The sequence below is a fragment of the Camelus dromedarius genome, chromosome 20 (assembly GCF_036321535.1).
Source record: "Camelus dromedarius isolate mCamDro1 chromosome 20, mCamDro1.pat, whole genome shotgun sequence".
Classification (NCBI taxonomy): domain Eukaryota; kingdom Metazoa; phylum Chordata; class Mammalia; order Artiodactyla; family Camelidae; genus Camelus; species Camelus dromedarius.
In genome coordinates, this window is record NC_087455.1 from 26,456,103 (window position 1) to 26,481,782 (window position 25,680).

Consider the following 25,680-nt stretch of genomic DNA (forward strand, 5'->3'; position numbering starts at 1 on the left):
GGGTGCCTGGCTCATGATGGGGATTCCAAAAGTCTTTGCTGAATCAATGAAGGACTTAGTGAGTGAACCACGACTAACATAAAGGCTGAAGAGGGCCACTGTTAGAATGGGACAATAGGGAGGTAATACAAAACTTAAAGTGGTTAAGAACGTTGAAGTCAGACTTGAGTTCACATACAAGATTTGCACTTATTAACGGAGTGCTTTTGGAGGAATAACTAAAACCTCAGTTTCCTCATCTGCAAAATGGAAAAACTAGATCAGCGTCACAGAGTTAACGAACATGAGAAACAACAAGACACTCAGCTCAGTCCTTGGCACCAAAAATGTTAACTATTAATATTTAGGTTGTGAAGAAAATGACTTACTACAAGTTAGAACTGTAAGCTTCTGCAAATTAGAACTGACTGGTTTAAAATAATAAGTCCTCAATATAGTCTTAAAAAAATTTTTAAGTCTTTTAAAAAAAGCAGCAACACTAAAGAAAACTTCACTCTTTGTTTAAAAAGTTATGATCAAGTGAAAATTTATTGTCCGACCCTTTCAGAGTGAAGAGTCATCTAGAAATGAACTTTTTGAGATACGGGCACAATATTCTTCCTAAACACAAGAGACATCAACCACAGGAAGGGCTACTGTCCTGAAATTAGGCAGGATGAGTGGAAGTCAGAGCCCTGTGACAGATGAGACAAGCTGATTCAAACGAAGTAAGTCAGGCATTTTAGTTTTAAGATGTCTTTAAAGATCTTCCTGCATTCTTTGTCAACGACCAAGATAATCAAAATTTAAAGTTTTTACTACAGTAACCCTGGGGCCCCTGGAGAATACATGGTGAAATATGAGAGCAGTTTTAATACCTAGAAGCCCAGCTGCATTAGAGTAAGGTCAGCAGAGGAGCAGTGCTGAGACTCGAGGCCATGATGACTCCGTATGGAGCCTGAGTGCAGCGAAAGTAATAAACTTTCCCACAATGATTTCTCTGCTCCTTGCAGTGCTAATGTAGACTGACAGTCACACGTCTTTCTTTCAAGGGAATTTTTTACTTGAAGAGCCATGATTTTTTCCCAACAATGATTAAGATCTACAGATTCAAGGAAAGCACTGACCCAACCTAACAAAGTTGTGAGCGAATCTGTGTGTGTGTCTGTTTAATATTTTAATGTAACAGAAAGCCTGCACCCTTTGACTTGTGCACAAAGATATTTTCCTTTATTTTCTCTTGGAATAGAATACTCACTGAAGGGAAACTGGCATTAGCTTCATGGTAATGAGATGACTCTAAATGAGGCATCTGAGGACAGAAACATTAGAAATTGGGGACGGCTGCGGACAGCAGATTTGGGACACTGGTATCATGTATGTAACAAATCTTTATTAATAAGTACATTAAATCCCATATTTTTTCATTTATAACTGCTGCATAATTTCCTGTTAACACTTCATGTAAATTCCAGATAAGGTAATAATTTTTTTTTTCAGAATTCTATTTCTGTTTCATTATATGTTCTATACTCTGCCCCACAGGTCAGTCGCATGATTGAAGTATTATGTCTCATTAAAATTCCACTAGTTAAAACATGGAGACAGAATTTTGGTAATTCTTTTCTCCATTACTAGAATTAACCTTTCTAATACATTCCTGGGCTCCCTGAACCTCATCATTTATGGATACATATACATTCACATCAACACCATTAGCAAGTTCTGAAATGTACACACACATATATATGCATGACTGGGACACTGTGCTGTACACCAGAAACTGACACACTGTAACTGACTATACTTCAATTAAAAAAAAAAAAAAAAAAGAAGCGTATGTAACACAGATCTACGCTGGTCAAGGGGTCTTGATGTCCTAAACAGAAAGCTCTTATCTTTCTTTTGCTCCAGTGGCTGAAAATCCTTGCCCCACCACCTCCCAGTTCAGTATTTCTAGCTAGCAGCTGCTATCAGAAACCTAAATAACAAAAATATGCAAACTTGCACACTAATTCCCTTTGGAGATAGATCTTGGCTGCAGCCCTGTCATAAATCAGAGAATTTCGATATGAAATGAGGCAAGCAGCTCTAATCATTTCTGCATTTCAAATTGGATCACTGGCTCAATCACTGGGCTTTTTTAAACTGCTTGCCTAAGAGCAAATGTGAGGCGGGAGATAATTCTGAAGACATCTCTTCTTTTGTGGCCGTAGAACTCTTTTAACTGTTTCAAGACTGAAGGCCACATTTCAGTGATAATAGCACAAATCTGCTGGGAGAGATATGGGTCCTTCAAGACATCTTCCTCCTCTTTCAACTCACAGAATTCCATCAATATCTGCATATATTATATATATTAATGTATGTGTGTGCATATGGGTTTTGTGTGTCTAAAAAAGAAAGTGAGGGGAAAAAAAGAAGAGAAACATCTGACATACATATCCACAGTCTATTTCTCCTCAGAATTTCCTGTTCTTGACACAAGGCAAGTTTCAATTGCACTATGAGATAGTTAACATTTTTAAACTGGGAAAAATGTATTTCAAATCAAGTGAAATTGGACCAAAATGTGACAGACTTTGGGGTTTCAAGGCTGGCCTGACGATTTGGCCACCCTTCCCAAGCCAAATGAGAAACAGGAGAGTCCTTTCACCTTCCTGGATGATTTCTGAATTCTTATTATGATGGCATTTTTCTATTTTCACATCTCAGACAGCCCTTTAAAAACAATGTATCAAGGGGGAAAAAAAGTAGAAGAATAAAAGCCTCAGAGGCAATTACGAAGAGCAAAGAATCCTCTTGACCTTTTGATATTTTTGCTTTGAGTCTCCCTTTTTTCTTATCCAAATGATACTAAAGGCTTGTTACAGGTTTCCTGTGCTCACAACAGCGCTTTGAAATGGAATTTAACTCTATTTTTCAGAGAGTTTTTTGTTAATGCCTTGTAAGCCTAAGAGTGACCTGATGAAATTTTAAAGCTAAGCTGCTTGGGTTTTGAGAACAGAATAAAAATGTTTATCAATTTTTTTTTCTTTTACACAGTTAACAAACAAACAATTCTGCTCTACCTAGTGTTTATTTGTCTGTTCTATTTTCACTTTTTAATGGTTGATAGTGTATTACACTTCTGGAGACTCAGGATACCAAATTTACCATCTCTTGTTATTAATTTTATAAACTGGGACAGTGTCGAGGTTAGGCTGATGCAGGTGTTGAAGGACTTTAATAATATTACTTACGTTCTTACCATGGCAACCTCATCAATGACAGTATGACTGGGTATTTTATGCATAGCTTTATGAATTGCATTTCTACTTAGCAACATGAATATGACTCTATTTTTCCTACATACTTTCAGATTCATTAAGATAATCCAGTTTCTAAGGTTTAGCAAATATCAGGTGCCTTTAAGTACAATTTTTATAGTGTGAAAATGTAGCATTTATTTGATTTTTTATTTTTCTTGCAGACAAATTTAAAATTGTATTAAAGACTCAACATTAATAATTTCCAATGTGTTACTGAAAAGTTATATTTATAGAACTATCTTTGTAAGCTCCACAGTTGTAAGAATGAAGCAGTTATATCTTAAGAACTGTATTAAATCTTATGTTTAATAAACACCTTTTGTGACTTAAAAATTTATCACGAATAAAAATGCTTAAATAATCCAACATAAAGCAAAATCACTTATTAATATTAGGTGCCACTTAGTTTTGTTGTTGTCGTCACTTTTTTTTTCCCCCAAATAATTCAAGGAGAATGCCACAGGGTTCTAAGAAGTTTTGAAAATTTAATCGTATAAATATATAGTTTATTGTTTACAACCCAGTTTGTGGGCTCCACAGAGAAGAAAACATCAGAATCAGCCCACTGATTCATAACCTATATTTACTTTTTTCTTTATCTGAGAACATTCAGCTAAGGCTCTGAGCTTTAGTGGGGAGTTAAGTCTGAAAACTGAAGCTATTTTAAGAGAACAGGGGTGGTTGTTACCCCACTAACTTATCTACCCACAACTGATAAATACTTGTAATAACCTTGCATTATCCCCCTAATCCCTCCTATTTTTATTTTCCTGGATGGGTCCCAAACTGCTAAGACTACGGCAGAACCGTACTCTTTCAAGTCTGATATGCTTACTCCTAAAGTGCACCTCGTGTCTGTTGTAAGTGATTGAGTGGGTGTTAGCAAATGTTAGCTATGTTTCCATTGACTTTTCCTGTGCGCGCACATGTGTGTATGTCTACACATGCTTTTTTCTTACATCGTTACATGAATGTCTTCAAGATCCTCTTCCAACCTCTCACAAAAGCCATGTCCATCACAGAGGACTCAAAGTTTTGGATACAAACATCTCTCTTCTTCAGATTCAATCTCTAACTCAAAAACACCTTTGGCTTTATCTATGGCCCCCAAAAGCCATTTCTCAGGACTTGAAGTATACTGAAACAGCATCCTAAGAATGGAATACACAAAGCATGTTTAGTGTAAGTGTGTGGCTCCAAACAGAGGCATTGAAAAATAAGTAATGAAAGTGTAGCATGGACACAGGTTACACACTCTAGGACACTTAGGGATCTCAGCTGTGAATATTGTGATTATTATCCTGCACAGGACACTAGCTTGATGCAGCTGGAACACACTGGAGGGGGTTTCTTAGCCTCGACTCATCACGGTGACATCATCGGAAGATGAATTAAAACACAGCTCATCAGAGACAAAAAATAACCTCTTACTCACAGTGTGAGGAGTAGAGCACACAACAAAAGTACATGTTGGGGCATCAGGCCAGCTAAGGAAAACCAAGGGAAAATAATAACAGTGGGTAGAAGAGAGCCACTCAGCAGTAATTAGAAAAAAAGGGGTCAGGGTGGATAGCATAGTTGTAAACAATGTGAATCAGAAGTTGAGTTAAAGAGAAAGTGCCAAGAATGGGAAGATGAATGTCAGAGCAGAAAAAGTAAGGAAACAAAGAATAAAGCAAAAAATATGATTGTGCAAGGAAAACACAAAACTAAGCTAGCAGACAAGGTCAAATACAGGTGATTTAGACAACAAAAAAGTACTACTTACATTAACCTAAGAACGTTGTAAACATCTCAGTCTGCCTGTTCCAAAATCAAATTTCTCTATTAAACAAATCCTTAGCTTTTCTTCACTTTAGGTTTCGTGAGCTTTGTTGGCAAAGGAGACGAGATTGTTTGTGAAAGTTATTTTTCCTGGTTATATATAAAACACTGCCATATGGCTGGTAGGTATGGCCAAGGTAGTCTCTTGGTTGAGGCTTAAGAAAATTATTGCTATCTGCCTTTTCAAGTCTGGATGATATGACAAAATTTGGGATTGCCATTCAATACACTGTTTCTGACAGTCATTCAAACCATGATTAAGTGACAGTCTCTTGTAACTTAATGGCACAAAAAAATCCTTACATGAATACCAACAGTCAATTAACAAATAGGACTGAAAAAGAGGAGTAGAGGGCGGTGCATGGAGCTTGGATTCTAAGACCATCAGGGTTGCTCTTACCCCTTCACTGAGCTTTCACCTTGCAGGTGACTTTCCAGGCTAATGGCTTTGTAAGGAGTTCTGAGCTACTAAAGGTTTTAAAACATGATGGGATTAGGGATCGTTTAAACCTCACACAACTGTGTGCACTACGGATTAGGCATTTCTCCCAACATCAGTCTGTGACCACGCTCTCAACAGGTCAGTAAGGAGGGAGCCCCCAGCCTACCCATCACCAGCTGTCACCTAAACTTGCCCCCTGACTGGCCTGACATACATCCTTACTCTAAAAATTTAGTAAAGGACTATCTTAAATGGCATCCTGCCTGTGTGGAGGCAGTGTGGTTAATCTTTGACAAAAGAGCATTCACATGTCAACAAAACAAATGCCTAATGGAAGGCCCTACTGCAAAAGAATAAAGTAGGCCATTCAAGTTGCCAATAAAAAAGGAATTTAGAAAAGATTGAAAGTTTGATTTCCGCATCATCACTTCCACGGAGACTGAAGCCCGACCCAACGCCCAAACCTCCTCCCGCAGCCCTGGACTGAAGTTACACCAGGCCCCAAAGGGTCGACCTATGGAGGCCTGTGTAATGACCTGCTTTCAGTCTGGAGGAAGGGAGAAGGGAAATCAACACACTCTCTTTTATTTCGACATGAGTTTTTCTGATAAAATGTGCTTTCACAATTATTGTGGAAAAGATTACTGAAAGAAGAAAAATCCTTTTTATCTTCCAATCACTCTATTTCCTCTACATTTACCACAGGAATACTTTCCTTTCCATACAAAGGGAGTATTCCTGGGTAATCATGGATTTTGCCACACCAGAAACTGAGTTGGCTATCTTAAGAGAACTCATGTCTCTGCCCTATGCATGTAAGCAGATTAGTCCTTAGATCAAATCTTACCAAATGCATTTTTATTTCAGTTCTTCTCTTGCTCATATAGGTAATAAAGTAGGCTTATTTTATTTTTCAAATTCAATCAATATTTCAGTTTCTTCCAAATGTATAATGTGATCACCAAATATAAGTCTAGTGGCCAGCAAAACAAACAAGCAAAAAAAAGATCAGCAGTAAGGGATAAAAAAAAATTACAAAGTATGTAGATATGCCTTAACTTTTTCAGTGGTAGTCCTGTGTTTTCATAAATTACACTCTCTTAAAATGTTCTGTTCCAGTGGTTCTCACCTGGGGGCAGTTTTGCGCCCCCCCCCCCCCAACCAAGGGACATTTGGCAATGTTTAGAGACATTTTTGGTATCTAGTAGACAGAGGCCAGGGTGCTGCTAAAAACCTTAGAATGCACAGGACGGCCCCGACACCAAAGATCATCTGGTCCCAAATGCCAACAGTGCCAAGGTTGTTTCTGGTATGGCAAAATCCAGGATTACCCAAAATACTCCCTTTGTATGGAAAGGAAGGGATTCCTTTTTAAATCCATATTACCAATCTATACTTTCTGGTTTATAATTTTAGCACGGTGGAATGGTTCCACTGTTATTTGTGCTTTATAGCAATGATCTGTATGGAAACCTGAGAAGAGACTTGTCAGCAATTTCTTGTTGGATGATGCTCTACCTGCCACCATTTTTACAAGGTAAGGGGCAGTCAGCACAGTCACTATATGTCATTTTTTTCCTTGGTTTTATCATAGAAAAAAAGTTTTCGGCATGCATTCTCAAGTAGAAGGCATTCTGACTATTCTTATGTTGAATTGAATACGGTGAAAGGTCCACAGCTCTAAGTTTAAAAGAAGAGATACTTTTGCTTCTAGCCAAGTAGTCCTTTATTTTAGTGCTGTAGGAGGTCATCTTCACCTTTATTCCATATATGTGTCATTCATCCCTAAGAGTGTTAAGAATACAGCTTTCACCTCTGTACACAATTCTCAAAATAATTTTATCTGTTCTGGTTAAGGCTTTAATTAGATTGTAAACTCCCTGAAGGCAGGGACATTTTTCTTATTTTCTATGTCTGCTCAGAAGAAAAAAAAAAATCATGGCCTGAAAACCAAACGCTTTAAAAAAATCAGGTCAGAAAATTTCAAATATGCTTTGATATTGGATCAATCACAATAAAGAGATCTGGCAACTTCCAGAGAAGCCTCTAATGATTTCGCACAACAACTCAGTTGCACAAATTCCTCTGAAAAATGGGAAATGGTATAAAAAAGAAGATAGGAGGAGAATTATTTCTAGTTCTAATTGACAACATTTAAAAGTAGTACCATGGGTGAGTCAAAACAAAATTAAAAATTGCATAGAAATAATCTGCAGTACATTTTGAAGTGAACTGGGTTAATGATTTAGTATCTCACTGAAATATTTTTAAACTGACTTAAAGAGTTATTTAATCCTACTGGACCACCCAACAATTTTTGAAGTTTACCATGTTCTCCTTTGCCTGTAGGCTTTTGCACACTAATTATGTTCTAAATCTTCTGTACCCCCACAACACATATGTGTGCACGTGCACACACACACACCAGAATCCCTTCCAACTCACAAATACTCTTAAGCTAATTTATTCCTATTCATTCTGCAGGCCTCCCCCTTAGATACCATTCCTATTTTTTTTATCATTTCTATTTTCCATCTATTCATTATGATGAATGAAATAAAATACATAAACAGTTACTTTGTATGCAACTACTCCTACTCGGAGAACATATATGACTCAAAACAGACAGTTATATATTTAAAATAAGTAACAATTCAAGGTTAAATTGATTTGGGGATCTAGACTTTCAGAGAAGAAATAAGAGAACCCTAGGTACTGGTATCAATGGAAGGGGGAAAAAAAAAAAACCCTAAACCAGAGACTTTAAAGGTTTATATACTATCATTCACCATATAGCTGTGTTTCCTTCTTTAATAAATACCTATTCTCATCATCATATACCTAGTATGGAAAATATCCCCAGCTCCCAAAAAAGGAACATCAAGGTATTTAATATTTTTTCTATATAGTTCAGATAGCATGTTAACAAATACTAAACAGCAGATAATTTGCAAGGACTACAGTATGAAGCATTGCCTTGTCTGGATTAGGCCTCAGTGCTTCCCTGTCCCAAGTTACAAATGGTATTATTTATTCCATCATACTTTCCCTTCCTCAACAGGGTCACTTGCTTTAAGTTAGAATTGGTAAGGAGAAAGAGAACAGCCCCAATAATACAGTTTTTAGTCATATGCTTGCCCATTATCATAACCAATGTCCTACCTTTAAAGAGAGGAACACAGAGTTAGGAATTACAGTTCTGTTATCAAATGTGCTGTTTGCATTTAACTGATCACCCCAACTCTAGTGGTGAGATACAGGCCACAGTCAGATACCTAGTATTTTTCAGGACATTGTCCAGACTAGTCTCCCTGGTGCTTTATCAGAGGGTTTTATCAGGCCTCCGCATGATAAGAGTTGCTACTATTTGCCAAGTTGGAATTTTTGCAAAATTCCTTAATTTTCTGTTGTTAATCCATCAAATACAAACACATGAAAACTTATCTTATTCTAGGAGAAGAAATGATTGTTGGACTGAGAAGTACTAGCAGATAGAGGGTTGGGGGCAGTGGGGTTGTCTTTATTTACTTAACTCTATCAAAACCAGGCTACTTTGTGCTTTTAAACGCTAGAGGAAAAAGGAATCTATGCACAGCACTAAACTCCCTACTTGCCTTTTGCTTTGTATTCAGATCCAGAATCACTAGAAGGAAGTAATTTACTTTCTTTAGAATATTTTTCTTGTTGTTAGAATATAATAAAATATACTCTGAGGATATAGAAGCATAATTTTAGAAAATTTAGAAAAAATAAAGTGAAAAAATTTTTAACAGGAATTAATAACTGTACTTCCAAAATTAACTTTAAAATCATTTAATCTCTATAATTAGTTCAGAGTATACTCCTAAACAGTATTATAATTTAGAATTTCTCAATATTTAAAAATAATAATTTTTCAATTGTCATTTTTTTTCAGCTGCCAAAAAGGCTAAAATATAATTCAGGCTTTTAAAAAAAATTGTAACACTAAACAACAAAAAAAGGGTATGATAAAAATGTTTTACTTCATGAGGAATTTCAGAAATAAAACAGAAAAATTTTTGTTTAACCTGCCAACTTAAAAACATTTTAGGTATTGCAAATGATCTTTTCTCGTAAGATTTTATGAATACAATAGTTGGCCAGAGGGCTATTCCATGATGCTTTTACTAAAATAAATGGGGACTGAGCGATGAATTGGGTAGGCTGTGCAAGTTCAGAGCACAGAGCCCTGAACTCGACTTCAGTGAAATCCTCCGCTCACTTAACTACAGTGCCTTTTCTCCAAACCAGCACTTCCGCCCCTATGTTTATTCTCCAATCCTCTGGGAAGTCACCTTTCATCAAAAGAAGTGTGCTAATCTTCTACAGTTTCACTGCCACTGGCACCTACAGCCCAGCCCCCTTTCTGCTGCTCCCATCTGAGTATTCCGGAAAAAAGCTTTTAGGGTTCTCAACAATACAAAAAGGAAAAAATTCTCTTTACTGTCCGGGCAGATGAAAGACCTTAGTTTCAAAACTGAGTTGCACTGACTTCAGTAATCATAAAATGCACAAACTCAAGAAAGACAAACTCTAATTTATTTTTCAGAAATAGATTCTAAATGTGTTGCCTGTTTTTTCCTGCAAGCATTAAAAGGCTAAAAAAAATTTTTTTAACAAACTTATTTTCCTTTTTCAGCATTTATTGTGCAAAACAATCTTCCTAACACTGAGAAATATAATACTCAATGTTATTTTTTGTACATGAGTATGCAACCAAGTAATATATAATGATTCAATAACCAAATCATATAACAAAATATATAACCAAATAATATGCAAATCTCATGAAGTTGGAGTTTAGGGAAGTGATAAATATGGATATTCCATTCCATATTTTGCTAATTAAAAAAATATGAGTAAGTTCCAAACACGGATTATAGTACTCAGTAAGGATTCAAGAACTCATCTTTATTAAGACCAAAGATGTTATATGGCTGAATTCTCACTTTACCTTTCCTACCTGAAGTTCCACTCAGCATACATTTGAAAGAAGCTACCCACATTACTATGTATGCCTAAAATAATTCCTTAATTATACATCAATCATACGTTGCTAACCAGAAAAAGGAGGACACAGCTGCGTTATTTGTCCCTCCAAGGCAGACAGATAACCACGTAAAAAACTGCAATCTGTTGTTGCCAAACACTTCTAGTCTTTGGTATATTCATCGCATACATTACATCAGGGCTTCTTGACCTTGGCACTGTCAACCTCTTGGGCGAGATTATTCTTCATTGTGTGAAGTCAGCTACAACTCTGGCCCCAGTCAAGGAGAGGGTAGCAGCACTACTCCCCTTCTGCCCCATCCCCTACTCCCTGCCGCCTCCAATCTAGAGGGTCCGACAATCAAAAATGTCTCCAGGCATGGTCAAATGTCCAGTGGAAGCAAAACTGCCACTGGTTGAGAACTACTGAGTTAATTGGGTTTCATTAGTGAAGAGTTATGAAGATAGTCTTTCTTTCTTTCCAATTCATTTTTTTCTGACTTAAATCAGTTTAAAAATATCATATATTCTCATCAGAGTAGGATATCCAGGTGGGTTGGTCAGTATAATTATGATTTCCCCAAGCTCTCATTCTGTACTTTTGAGCATAAAGTCCTAGAAAGAACCCTTGACAAGATGAAGCTGTCCAATCTCATCCAACAAATGATCTCACTTCAACGCTCACACTAACTTTACTATTAAGCAAAAACAGGCACATTTTCAAATATTGATTCCAACTAATGTCTGATCCTAACAGGCATGATCTTATCAACACCCCACTATAATAGAAGGAGTGTCACAGTTAAACAGAATAGGCTGGGATAAGATCGCAATCTTCCTCACAATGATGTGATGGTATCACAGAAGGGGGATAGTATTCTAAGTAATTATCATTAATAGATCCTGGCACAGGAAAGAGCAGGCCCGACTGGGGTCTAAACAAATCTGAGTGAGTAAAACAAGGTTGCTGAGAATCATAGTTTAAGGCAGTAGGTGTTCTTGCAGTCATTTTTCCAAGTTTAAAATACTAGAGTTTAAGTGAGCAGAGAAGAGTAGGATGACTTTAGTAAAACGAACATGTAAGGCGGAAAACGCCCCTTTATGACTGATAACAGGTGCATTCGTCTTTTTACCCAGTACATCCATTCTGGTTATTTCTATGCTTTGATCTAATTAGAGTATTTATAAACAGGTTAGTTCTAGCTACTGAATGGGGTTAAATGCATTAGGTATTTGCAGTCTACCAGACATCAATCTGATAAATTAATCTCCATCACAAGAAACTGAAAAGGTTTGTTCATATTCCTTAAGTCCTTGGCCCAGCTTTGGTATATTCTTAGCATACTATGTAAGGCACCTGGATACAGAAATGGTTCAAGAGAAGCTCTCTCAACTTTTAAATTTAAGATCTTTGTACTGCACTGATCCACTCATTCTTTGGCCCCCAAGCCCTTGTACACAAAAGCTTATGATTATCACTTCATTATTTAACTTCTCAGTGAAGCAGGGAAGTATATGCAATCTACAAAAAAGTCAGGATAACTTTTTAAAATCATTAATGACAATTTAATAGACATAATGGCACCCAGTAAGAGATTTTACCTTCTGGAAGGTCTATTATATAAATCCACTGCTGCTTACTGAAATTTTTATGCTGGTTACATTGAGCTAAATAGATATTTGCATGAAAAAAGATACTAGTGATCACTGGTCTAAATAATTAATAGAACACAAGTGTTTTTGCTAGAAACTTACTACTGAATAGGTCAATACTCCCTCTTCTTTTATCAAACAGAGCTAGCAAGTCGTTTTCTTACCACTGTGATACAACATTTAAAGTTAAGCAAATAATACAAGGGAATTAATTAGTAAATGAGATCAAAAGGATTTTTCTCTCAGTGATATTTTCATATCTATTGAAAGCATGATTATCATTATTATTAGCACTGTTATTATTCTCATTCACACTCTGTCCAGACTTTTCTGGGAGAGGGGAAAAGCCAAACTATATCTTAGTTCGTGTTTCTTTTCTCAGATGGGTGATTAATTACAGGTGCTGAAATCTTCCGGATTATCATTGAGGATGAATGCATCGCTGAAATCAGCAGTACATAGAGCACTCTAAATGCTACTAGTTGTTAACACGGTAAAGCAAAACAGAACATTCTACACTTTGTATCTTGTCTAAAAATAATGCAGTCATTGACCTTAACCTTATCAAATTGGTCTCATCATCAAGGTCAAACACAATAGTAAATAACTTCAGCTGGACATGAGCATCCCATAAGTATTTATGATACAACTATATTTGCACCTTGTATTTTTTACAAACATACTCACAAATAAAAGTAAATATTTTTCAGTAAATAATTTTAATTCTGAAATAGATTAGAGAGATTTGGCAAAGATTTAAGACACAAAGTATATCTATCTACTATTCAGTCTTCTTTTCAGAACCTCCATTTCTACCTCCACACCATAATCTACAGTCCACATGCGCAAATCCCAAATATGCATCTAAAGAGACATAGAGCAGCAGTTGTTATCCGCGTATACCCTGATGTGTTTGGAACTATTCTTTTACTTTGACCAAAGAAAAGAGGACACATGGGAAGCAGTTCAGAAAATCTTTGGACCCTAATCTTTTGGAAGAACCATCATTGATTAATGGATGGATCCTGACACCCTCTAGGCCCAGAGAACTGTTTCACATCTATGTAGCAGACGAAGGGATTGAAAGAGCACAGGTACGGTGCTAGTTTTCCAGACTCAGAACATCATGAGAGTTAGCTATTGGCTCGGTTCACAGAATGGCAGGAATGTCAAGCAGGCACAGCTATATTTGAATCTCTCTTAGCAACCACCACGATGCACCCTGCTAATTCCCTTTCCAGCTTCCATTTTGCGATAATGAATTAAACAAAGGAAACTACTATCTGAAAAAAAAAATCATTAGTTTGTGGAAAGATATATGGAAATACTGATTTTTGTTCCTTCACACACTAAGGGGATTTATGCAAAGAGAAAGCAAATGTCACATAGTGAAACTAGGGGCTGACTCTGTTGCCAACAGGCTCATCACTATTTCTCATCTTTGTAACACACACCCACGATATGCTCTTTTTCTTCAGCCTGCTAATCAGGGCAGTGGTACCTGATAGTGGATGACTGACTAAAGAAATCAAGATTGAACTTATTCCCTGAGGCACACTGTACCTCAGATCAAAGAGTGCACACGTGGCATCCTGAAAATGCAATCCAGCTGCTCTCACCTCTTAACTCCCTGACACAGGAACCGAGGACAATAATCCTTATACATCACTGCTACTGTCTTTAAGGACGGAGCAAAGAATTGTAGGGAGAAATTTGGAGATCTGAACTGACTCAAGTGAATAAATTCTTTTCTAATAGCTTAAGGCTAGTTTTGACTTTCGAACCCAAATATCCATATTCCAGTCTCAATGACAAATTAAGAACAGCCATATTGGATGCTAAATGTTTAAAACCAAGATGGTCTTTTTTCAGTAGAATGGATAGGATCTGATCCAGAAATTTTGTTGTATGACACATGTCATTCCAAGAATTTGACAGAAATACAGGTGCTTTTTAAAAATCTGTAGCACCTTTAAATATATTGTCATTAAAAACCCTTTCTTTTCTTTAGCTATTTCAGAAGTATTATATTTCTTTTAATGTATGGTTAACAGAAAATATTTTAAAGAAGACTTACCTACCATCTCATAAATAAAAACACACAGAGTAATAACAAAGTTCATCCTGATTTAGGATCAGATTTTAATGGCATAAAGAGCATTATAAATATCAGCAGAAACTATAAAAATGCAACTAATGCTTGTGGGGTTATGAAGTTACATCTCTTTCACCAGGTTTCTAGTATATTCAGTTGCATTCAATATGTAGCATTCTTCATAAAGCATAATAAAGAAACTCAGTGTCAACTTAAGCAACTCTAGTGAACATTCCGTTACTTCACAGGGGTATTTTGCTTTATTCTCAGATACTCTGATGGGGAGAGCACTTCCCTGTTACCAACAGAGTATTAATATTAATATCCAGGTGAAATGCTTGTGGAAGCCAATACTTTCATCATGTTAGGTTCACTAGTTAAAAAAATTTTTTTATTCTATTATTTCATAGTTAGTCAACATGGATTATGTAGATTTTGAGATGTCACATCTGCAAAATGGAAGCAAATTACTGAGAAACTTTTAAGTGCTATACACATTGTGAACACTCTGTATTATTTAAGGGTAAAAAATATTCAGCTCCTACTACAATGCATTTCAGGGAAAAACTAGGGTAAAACAAGATAGTAAAGTAAGGTAAGTGAGAGCTAGATTGTAGTAACTCATTCGCTAAAATGGATTGTACTTTTCTTGTTTCTACTGATTTGCCTTCCTTTCAACTTTAAGGTAACTGCATGTGTACCAGCAAAAGATAGCTGGAGAACTCCTGAGGAGATGCAGCAGAAAGAGCAGGCTCCTTGATCCTTTGGATGCTGTCAAACCAGCTGAAAGGGGATGATGACTTGCTTGTCTTTTCAAAGGCTTCAGCGGCCAAGAACGTATTCAAAACAATACATGACTGAATACCCTTTTGTTCTACAATGTGAGTGGTGGTATGTAAGTTCTGCAGCAAATATTAGCAATGCTTCATAATAATAATATTGCTACCAAACCACTCTATTTCTTAAGTTTAAAGATAAACAATGAAAATGGAACTACAATTCAAACCTCTAATAAAGTTGTCTGAATTTTGTATAATCACAAAACATTTATGATGTCGTCTCGATGAAGGTTATGGACAGCTCTCAATAATTCAGGCTCATGGAGAATACAGAATAAGGAGAAGTGAAAACTTACAGAAAATCAAATATTACGAGAGAACCTTGCATTTTATTGCTTGCCTGTTTTTTCATTTCTCACATTTTCTTTTTCTTTTCTTACTACAGTTGCCACTAACAAAATTGGGTCTTCCTATCTCTCCAGGTGACCAAAAATTTTATATTAACATCTTTTTCATGCTCCAGATTTATACACCGAAAATGCTCTATACTTGTTCTCAGTTACCTACTGGGATACTTAAAATGTCCTTAGGATAATTTGGCAATTGTGTGTTTTGCCATGAGATAAAATAATGAAATTATGAGAAAAATAATGTTAGAAACATTATCAACATTTATAATGTTGTCTAATATGTGATAGGAAAAATATTAAGTTTGTGTAACTCTTTAAAGAATAGAGGTTTGCTTTATTTTGTGAGATTATTTTATTTAGGAAAGTTGAGTTAAACAAAGTAAAATGAAAATACTAATATCATTTGTTGGCTTAAAAATCAACCATTTATTGTGTGTGTATGTGTGCATGTCTGTGTGCATGGCCGAGTATGTGTGAATATTTTTATGTGTATTAGGTTTGCATAAAGCAATATACAAATTGCTTTAATAAGCAACTTATAAATAAAAAGCAATATATAAATAAGAAATATAAACACATATGGATATAATTCAGTTATATTTAATTACTCATACAAGAAGTAATTCTGTTTGGTGAGAATTCAGATTTCTGTAACCTCACTTCTTAGCAGAGTTCCTGACTTAATAGCATATATGTAATAAACACTGGGTCAAGTTTTCCTTCAAGATGTCTAGCGCAGAAATTGACACAAGATTGTAAACCAACTATAACTCAATAAAATAAAGGTTTTTAAAAAAGATGCTAGCACAATATATCTAATATTAGAGAAAGAAACAGATTTTAGTCATTCAGTTGTGAGTAGTTAACAGCAGGGGAAAACTGTTAAATGAGTTAAGAAATAATAAAAATAATTATCCCACTACCCTCTCATACAAGAAAATATTAAATAACTATAAAGAGATAAAAGTAACACACTGCTTGGAAAGCACACAATTTGGTGGGGGATTAGTTAGGGTGATAAATTAAAATGGGTCATTCTCTGCTGTTTTATCCAGCCCCTTAGGTAACCAATGGCCAAAAGTTTAGATTGTGCCCTTTCCAGCAAGTTTATTTAATGATTAACCTCAAATAAAAATAAATGACCATATAAAAAAATCCAAAGGCTCTTCACAAACGCAAAGCACAACTATTATTATCCCAGTACACCTATCCTTCCAGAGCTTTTTGAGGAAGAAAAAGCTGTGCTTTGAAATGACACTAGTAAATATGTCACTTTCCTTCTGGTTTATCTTTCTTCATATTTACATACGGACATTCCTTTAAACAAAAGTTAAGAGCCTGAGTTAAACTCAACAAAACAAAAGAGATTAAAGCTGAAGAGGGAGTTTCCCTCCATCAGCCAGGCCTCAGCACAGGGGGTGCACTTCACCTCTAGGGGACTGGCTGCCTCACGGAGCGGCCTACTCTCCGTGGTATGTGAGGTCATCCTCTATCATTCACCCCTCTGACAACCACTTTGTTTTTGACTCTTTATGCCTGTATGTTTATTTATAACATGCCAGAATAACACTGCAATGAATGAAAGTAAATCCAGCAGCATCCGTAAGCCTAAAGATGCTTAAAGATAACAGCCGGTTACCGGATGCCAACTTTTCTGGCCCCATTCACTAACTGCTCCCTGTTTTTTATTGTTGTGGTGTGCTGTAAAATGCTAGTTCTAATTTGTTGGCGCTTCGGTTGTCTTTAATTTTTTTTTCCTTCATGGGTAAGAATGACTTTATTTTAGCTGGGAACAGCAGATCAGTTTCCAAAGTTCATTAGAATTCTCTTGGCCATATGAATATTTGGGGAAAACATTTAATGTGTATTTTTTAAAAAATCTAGAGTGAAGACAGCACATTTATCCCCTTCCCTCAAAAACCCCAAAATCTCAATAAATAACAAAGGTGCATTAGGCTCCAAAACAGCTTAATTGAAACATATGTGGATCCAAAGACCTGCCAAAATGGAATCAGCATTAGAAAAGATGGTTTCATATTTCATCCAGCCATAAAATAGGAACCAAGAGTACATAAAACGTATTGGCCATGTGCACAGAGCTTGTGATGAAGATGGCTCGGAAACTCATTGTGAGCAGGTTAAAAGTGACCTCTGTACATACTTGGGGAGATTTCTTGAGGTTTGTTTTGTTTTGTTTTTCTTTTTTGTTTTTTTGACCTGGATTGACTAATCATAGCTTATGGAACAAACAACTTAAAACAGCATCTTGAACCTCAGCCCCTCTGACAGTCACAGAATTTCACCATCAAAATATTCCATTAGAAAATCTCCAAGAAGTAGCAGAAGGTTTGGCACTGAACCCTTAGGATCCCACTAAGGGCCTCTGCCATATCCCATAGCTCGTCTAGTCCAAAACGGCACACTCTACTCCCACAAATTCTCTCCAAAGCCATTCTGAATCCTCTTTTCCTTATCAGGATAATACAGACCTGCATCATCCTCGCAGCCTTCTGACAGGGGCGACAGCAACTGGGGAGGGGAGTGCTCCAACTGCTCATTGTTTCCCTTCACAAAACCCTGCCACAGGGCGCAGATTAACACCAAAAAATAGATGGCTGCAACCAAAGGGAAACATTTCTCAGAATGCCTCCACTTGATTAATGAAGTAACGGAGCGGACCTCAGGTTGACGTTCCTTGTGCACTCCTCTCCCCTTGACCCTCTCCTCCTGGAGCGTCCGCAGAGACGCGCAGCACTCCTGCTTCCTCTGAAGAGTCCCCATTTTCACAGTGTCTTGAAGGAATGCAATAATTATAAAACCAACTATGTTCCCTGCTGAAAATATTCAGATAAAGGATGCATTCTCTCTTTTCACCACCTCTGAACTTCTTTGATGGAGGCAAATGCTATCTTTTTTCTTTTCTTGTAGATACTTTATATTCAACTGTACTTGGACCCTGATGCTTATCTGAGATGCACATGCGGACATCACTGAGCACCTTCCATGGACTAATATCCTACATGTGCAGGAGTAGCAGTGACTTTAAGATGCACGGTGGTAATGCCCCAACCGAGATTAGTATTAGACCCAAGGGACCCTTGGTGCTCCTGTCCACAGGACAATGCTCATACGTAGGGTAATGAGAAACAAATGGTATTTGTTCAATGTCTTAATAAAAACTAAAACTTGAGGCGTGTGAATTGCCTTTGCTCTTCCAAACTCTGTCCCGATTTCTTCATATTTTATGGTGCATCACTGTCTGCATTATGACTGCCTTATTCACTCCCTTCTCTACTGAGCTCTAAAATGCCATAAATAATGAAAGAATTGAGTTAACATTTTAAAATACAAACCTAACTCAAAAGTGAGTCGGACAGGGTAAATTACTTTTCCAATTGTCTGAAATCCTCAATCACATACCTGAGAAATGCTTTCTGAAGAATAACGCCTTACAAAAAGAAAACACAATGGAGCCAGGAGAATTCAAAAAGCAGTTTGACCACTTAACCTTTCTTTCTCATCCTAAAAACATATGTTTTTTCTCCGCTTCTATGGTGATTGTCTACTTAGATGATAAATGCTCTAAGTACATACCTTGCACTTCTCTAGGCCATGAGCTCTTGGAATACTGATGCTAGCTAATCAACAAGCATGTGTGTGTTTGTGTGTATATAAATACACGTGTGCACCTATGTATGAAGATGTGTGTGTACAAGGAAAACCAAAAGTGCTTTTTAAATATGTTCAGAGAAGGGACAGAAGAGAAAAGGCTGCAGGCACTGCTTGGAGAAATAAAGGAAAGAATAATCTGCTTTCTATTCACAGGCATAATAAAAAGTAATCTAGGTTTGTATAACAATCTGTATATTTTTCGAAGTGACTAAATGCATATAATTTTATATAATTTTACAGCAACTCTCAAGATGTTGGGTTGGTATAATAACCTCCATTTTATAAATGAGGAAACTGAGAGCAGGTATGATTACCCAAGATAGCACATCCACTTTGGGTAATAACAGTTGGGACTAGAATCAGGCCACTCTGACCATATCACGGGCTCTTTCCTGTGCTGTTTCCCCCGTTTCTGACCTTTACAATGTGTTAGTACATGTTTCTCAAAATTACAGAAGGAGAAGGAATACTCAGCAAACTGCTTGTGGTTCCTAATTCCCACTAGATTTTGTTATCACTCATCTTTCATATATTTTAATTCATCTTTCTCTATCCTCACAATTTCTAAGCAAATTAATCAAGAAGTTACTTATGACCTTCTATGTGGAAAACCTTATTTACCTTCAAAAATAAGAATAAAATGTATCACATTTTCACAAATATCTTCTACTTATCAGTTAAACTTTGATTTCAATTATGGTGCTTTGTAACGTACGATTTAGTCTTTTCTATTCAGAGTAATTGGATTTTCTTTTGTGATTCTCCTATTGCTACTATTAGTTGAAAGTCCTTTATCCAGAGGCCAGGTAAATACTTAGGCAAACTACTTTGAGTGGTAAACAGCCTCTGGGATGGCACCCAGTGAACACAGCCTTTGGTTTCAAGCTCTTCTGAAGTCCCCTTCCCTTCAGGGTGGGCTAGACCCAGTGACTCAATTCTGATGAACAGAATTCAGCAAAAGTGATGGGTTGTCACTTCCAAGATGAGGTTGCCAAAGCACTGTGGCTTCCGACTTGGGCTCCTTCTTTTGCTCTCTCATTTGCTTGCTCAGAGAGAAGCCAGTCACCATGCTGTGAGCTGCTCTATGGAGAGGCCCAGGAGACAAGGACCTGAGTCAACAGCCATGCTAGTGAGTTGCCAAGCAGATCTTCCCCACACTGAGCCTTCAGATGACACCTCAGCCCTGCTTGTCACTTTTTGAATCCAGCCTGTGTGAAGCACTGTACTAAAGACACATAGATAAGTTGTGCTCATATTTCTGACTGTGAGAAAATAGAGTATGAGAAAACCACAAGGCTAACACACATAACTCTATGCTTGACTCTGAGTTCCGGACCTTTCAAGTAGAAAGAGATCTAACATATACAAAATGGTACAAATGACATACAAATTATTAGAATCAAGAAACCATGATTTTGTTAAGCTAGGCCAAAAGATTTTATGAACAAAATGATATAAATTAAGTGCATAATAATGACTTTAAATTCAATACTTAAATTAACAAGGAAAAGAGACATTCATCTCCAAAAGAGTTTCTCAAATAATTTTACAAGTTTACAAAAACATTTTAGAAATATTGTTTTATTTGTCTCATATAAATATATGTAAGAATTATTGCCTCTGGAAATCACACAGAGCCTTGTGGGAGTGGCTTGGACAGGGTCATACTCAAAAACTTGCCTGCACTACGAAAACCTCACATGAGACTAAAGATTTGATAATGACAACTGAGGGCTAAGGTTAAGTTATGATATTTGATTAATGGTGTCCTAGGACTACCTAAATTAAGAGTTTAAAAACAGAGCCTGATATTTTATGAGTCCAATATTTTATATTTAAAGGGTTATGCCTAAGTAATATTGATTTTTAAGATCAAACAGAAGGAATACAAAATAGCACTTACGTCCATTCTTTCAAAGTTATCATCTCCAAGTCACTGAATATACTAATTATTATGCCTAGCTGACATCACTGCTAAATCCTCGTAACACTGGGACAATATTATAACCACGCAAGTAACAGGTAAGTGTCTACGCCAAACCAACTATTTTAAAAAAAGAGTTGTGGGATGGCTTCAAAATAGTCAAGGAGAAAGACTTCAAAAGTCATGCCAGGTATATCAGCAAATAATAGACACACGTTGGGTCAACTGTTTAATAAGCAAGTGCTCCCTATCATGCTTTCTCATTTTAACTTCTCTTCTAGCCAAAAATACTTTTTGAGCTTTATATTCTATAGTTTGTGTTGTGAGAACAACAGAATTATATTTTGCAAATCACTCCCTCCTCACCACCCAAGAATCTGACAGACTCCTCTAGGGGAGCAGAGACTCTATCTCCATCCCCTAAGAGACCCTGAAGTGTGAAAAAGGATCCACAGACAGGTGCACCTGCACAAAGAGCATCTGCATCTACAAGCCAGTAGCAGACTCACTGCTCACGCCTACACCCTGTGGAAAAGGCAGTGCTACTCATTAGTCTCTTCAACCTTATACACATACTCCTCTTAGTAGAGCAACTTTGATTACGTTAAACGATGCTATCTATGATCAACCACTCCTTCTAGGCTGATTCAATTAATAGCATATCACAGAGTCGTTTCAATAACTCCGTGAGACGATCACCTTCAATAAAATTTCTCCTTGGAGTTCTAGAAAAAAAGGAACAATGAATAATTGTGAAGACAAAAAAAGATGCTTTTTGTTTATTCTAACTTGGCCTAAGTACATATAGGTAAATAGTTTAAGCCATGTATCACAACTCAAAGGCAAAAATGTGTTCAAATCTCAGGCACAGGCAAGTAGGCTAGGCACATAAGTAAGACTAATCTATATATGGCAAGGAATTGTGTCTCTGTGTTCCTACCTGTCAACTCCAAGTCCAAACGTAAAGAACCTGGAAAGACTTTACCATCACAAGAAAAAACAAATTAAAGGGAGATTGAGATTAGAAGTCAAACTAGCTACACATAATAAGTGTATTTTCTGGAGGCAGATACAAATTATCAGGAAAGGCACAATTTACGTTTTCATTTCAACATGATTTTCCATATTACAGTATAATTGCAGCCACTGCCAAAATCACTCTGCCAACATTATAATACAATAAGTCCCTTCTCTTTCAGATCCGTATGTAATTGGCCTTGCTGGTTTGCTTCTACAGAATTGGATTGTGAAAGAATTCTTTGGTGTTTGGTTTCTTCCTTTCTGATTAAAATTCTACAGGATGCTTTTTACTAACTTGGGACTCCGTAACTGTCTCTTGCCTCTTCCTGAGCACTTCCTTCTTCCACAAACAAACAAACAAAAAACAAACAAAAGCCTACTCTAACTCTAGAAACTAGACCAATACACCATTTTCCAGGGCTCTGCTGCACTAAATGTCTTGCCTCATGTCTTCTTGGAGTAGCTTCCCTGTCCACGCAGCTTCCATTAATTCTCCACATGGCAGACAGAGTATATGAGAAGCCAGGATCTTGGCCTCCCTAAGGGACAAATCGGCAATCTCCATCAATAATGAATTTCACCCACATTTCCCAAGAGGAACAGGGGACAATTAAAAAGGTTATAAGTCCTTGCACTACCAGAACCTAAGGGCACCTGTGAATGAAACTGGCTTAAGCCCAATTAGAGGAATCAGTACATTTGTCTTCTCTTGGAACAACCCTGCTCTTTCGGTTCCCATCAATTCAGTATAAATCTGACTGATCTTATCCAAGAAGTTAATAGAAAATTGCTCACAGTGGGCGACTGCCACCTCAGTTTCCAAGCAGAGACAGATGGAATTTCCCAGATGGTTTGTCACTGCAAAGTGCGATGCTGGATGAGGCTTCACAGAAAGCATGGTGGAGCAGAACACCTTCTTGGCCTTCACCCATGTCATAGCGAGGGATCTAAACTGATTCTGTTATAAACAAACCAGAATTGCCTCAAGGGCTCACCACCTCTTCCTCTTTAACTGCCTCAAAGGGTTGCAAATCTTATACTGAATTTAGTCAAATTTACCAAGAAGCCCTCATGGGCATATCTTTTTATCAGGTAAAAAACTGAAGAAATAGATGCAGTTATTCTGCCCTATGGTATTGTATATTATACGCAAATGAGATTAAGAACAAACATAAATATACAGACAAATAAAACAGGTACAAGATGGCATTAACTGTGGTTACCGTGTTGCTAAGTTGGGCAGAAGTAAGGCCTCAGAAGATACAGGAAAACGGGTATAAAACCTCAGGGAGAAAACAAGAATCTTGAATAAAGAGAGAGGTGCATCATACACTGATTTTTAGAGAAAAGTTATGGGAAAGGATGAACTGACTCATTCTTTAAAGGTTATTTATTGAGCCCTCGCTATAAAATCAGACATTGTTCCAGGTAAGAAAGGTACAAAGATAGAAGATAAATAAGGAGCATAGAGTCTGCAGGAGGAGGGGTAGACCTGTAGACTTGAAATTACGTGATAAATGCACTCATCCTAGTAAACCCAAAGATCATGGAATACCCACTTGAGGAGTGGATACCTTTTCCAGACTGGAAGGGCCACTTTGGGGTGACCTTGGGCTGAATTGTGCAGTAAGAATTGGAGTTAGTGTGGTAAAGTGGGGCAGGAGCGGGGAGCACAGGGCTCTCTAGGATGATAAAACAGCACGGCCAAATAAACGCACAGAGGCGTAAGAAGAGAGTACATTCGGAGCACTGCGTGGAGTTGAGGTTGACTGAAACCTACACAGAGGGTGGAAAGGGGCTAAGAGCCGAGGAAGTGAGATCATGAAGGTCCTTTCCCCCAAAGTTTGGGTTCTCTTGTGCCCTTTAGGATGATTTTAAACACACGAGTGATTGGTTTTGCTTTTAGGATGCACTGTGATTTGGGTAAAGAAAAAGGAGACAAGAAGGAAGGCAGAAAGTACAGTTGGGAGAATACTGTGATAATAAGGGAGAAACGATGGAGGCTTCACCTAAAGCAGTGGTGGTAGGAACAGAAAGAAGAGAACAGACATGAAGAAAGCACGAGTTATGGCACTTGGTGTCTAGAGCTGAAAAGGAGAGTCTTGGAAGATGTTTGGCTCTGAGTGGAAGACAAAAACAAGGGTATTAGTTACAGGCAATAAAGGAGAGGGTGTGTGCGTGTGTGTGTGTGACTATGTAAATAAAGGGACATTTGAGATATGAGAGAGGGAGGAGCAGAAATGGGGAAAACATGGAATAACTCGTAGAGCGAACTTCCTGCAGAGGCAGGAAAGGCGAGGCGGGGTCTTAGGAGTAAAGTCAAGAAGAACAGAGACAATATATGGTAATAAACTCTCCTTGTGACTGTTTAGTTAGAGGAAGTCAGTGGAAAAGGCTTGTAAAACAGTTGAAATATGCTATTAGAGAAAGGGTAAAAAGCCAAGGTTAGAGATTTTTTAATTTAAATGTCATTTGTAAATTAGTAGCTGAAGCTTTGCAAGTGGCTAAGCTCCCTGAGGCACTGGGAACAGAGGGAGAAGAGAAGAAAGGCCAGAGTGTTTTGGGAAACACTCACAGTTAAATTCAAAAGAGCCAAGACCCAGAGAGACATGAGAAGTAGGAAAGTATGGTAGTCCTGAGCCCAGATTAGAATGAATATTAAAAAGGAGGATATCATTCACAATGTCAGCATCAATGAAAATAAGTATAAGACCCAATAAAAATTCATCCCCAGCAAAATTATAAATTATATCATTGAGATGGTGAAGATGGGAGGATATAGGTGGAGTCAGTCAGATTGCTCATGGTACGGAAATTCAAATAGATCAGATTTTTATTTTAAGGAGCACTTATTGAATATTTCTTATGCGCCAAGGGCAGTGATCCAAAATTGAATAATAAAGATTTTTAAAAATCTATGTCCTCTAGAATCTCAACAATAATTTGGATATTACTTTCCAATTTACTTCATTATATATCTTAAGAATCTCTCTTGGTATGGCTTCCCCAGAAGGTTACCCTGAGACTGATTCAGTGTAAGTAGTTTATTAGGGAGGTGATCTCAGAAAAATTCAATATAGGTGTAGAAAAGGAAGCAGAAAAGAAAAGGAATCCCATAAAGGGTGTGTTATAAAGCTCACTGGAGCTCAATTTCACTGGCAAACTCTAAGACACCATGAGGAACATTTCTCATATCCTAATGGACAGGTGAGGAACCAGGGGTATTTATCCACCAACTTCTGTCCATTATTGGTTAAGGATTACTTCTGGAAACATTAATTCTCCAGTACCTCCAGCTTGCCTGGCTTGTGTAAGTTTGCTCCTGACGCTGGAAAAAAAATTCCTTGAATAGAAAGTCAGAGATGTTTCCACTAAGCAGCCTTTGACAACACAGGTGAATGCTAGAGACATATGAATAGGGACATGTTTGCCCCAGGATGTGTACAATGTGAAGCTTGAAGACTCTGGCAATGAATGAGCTTGGAGACTGGTACTGGAAGAGTTAGAACTAGAAGGGGAGAAATAGGCATCTAATAATTCTAATATTGCCCTATGATGTGA

The 25,680-nt window shown here is 37.2% G+C and overlaps 1 protein-coding gene across 4 annotated transcripts in view; it reads right to left on the minus strand.

Annotated features, from left to right (window-relative positions):
* ZFPM2 (zinc finger protein, FOG family member 2) overlaps positions 1–25,680 on the minus strand; it is a 428,417-nt gene that overhangs the window by 184,490 nt on the left and 218,247 nt on the right. The window lies entirely within an intron of this gene.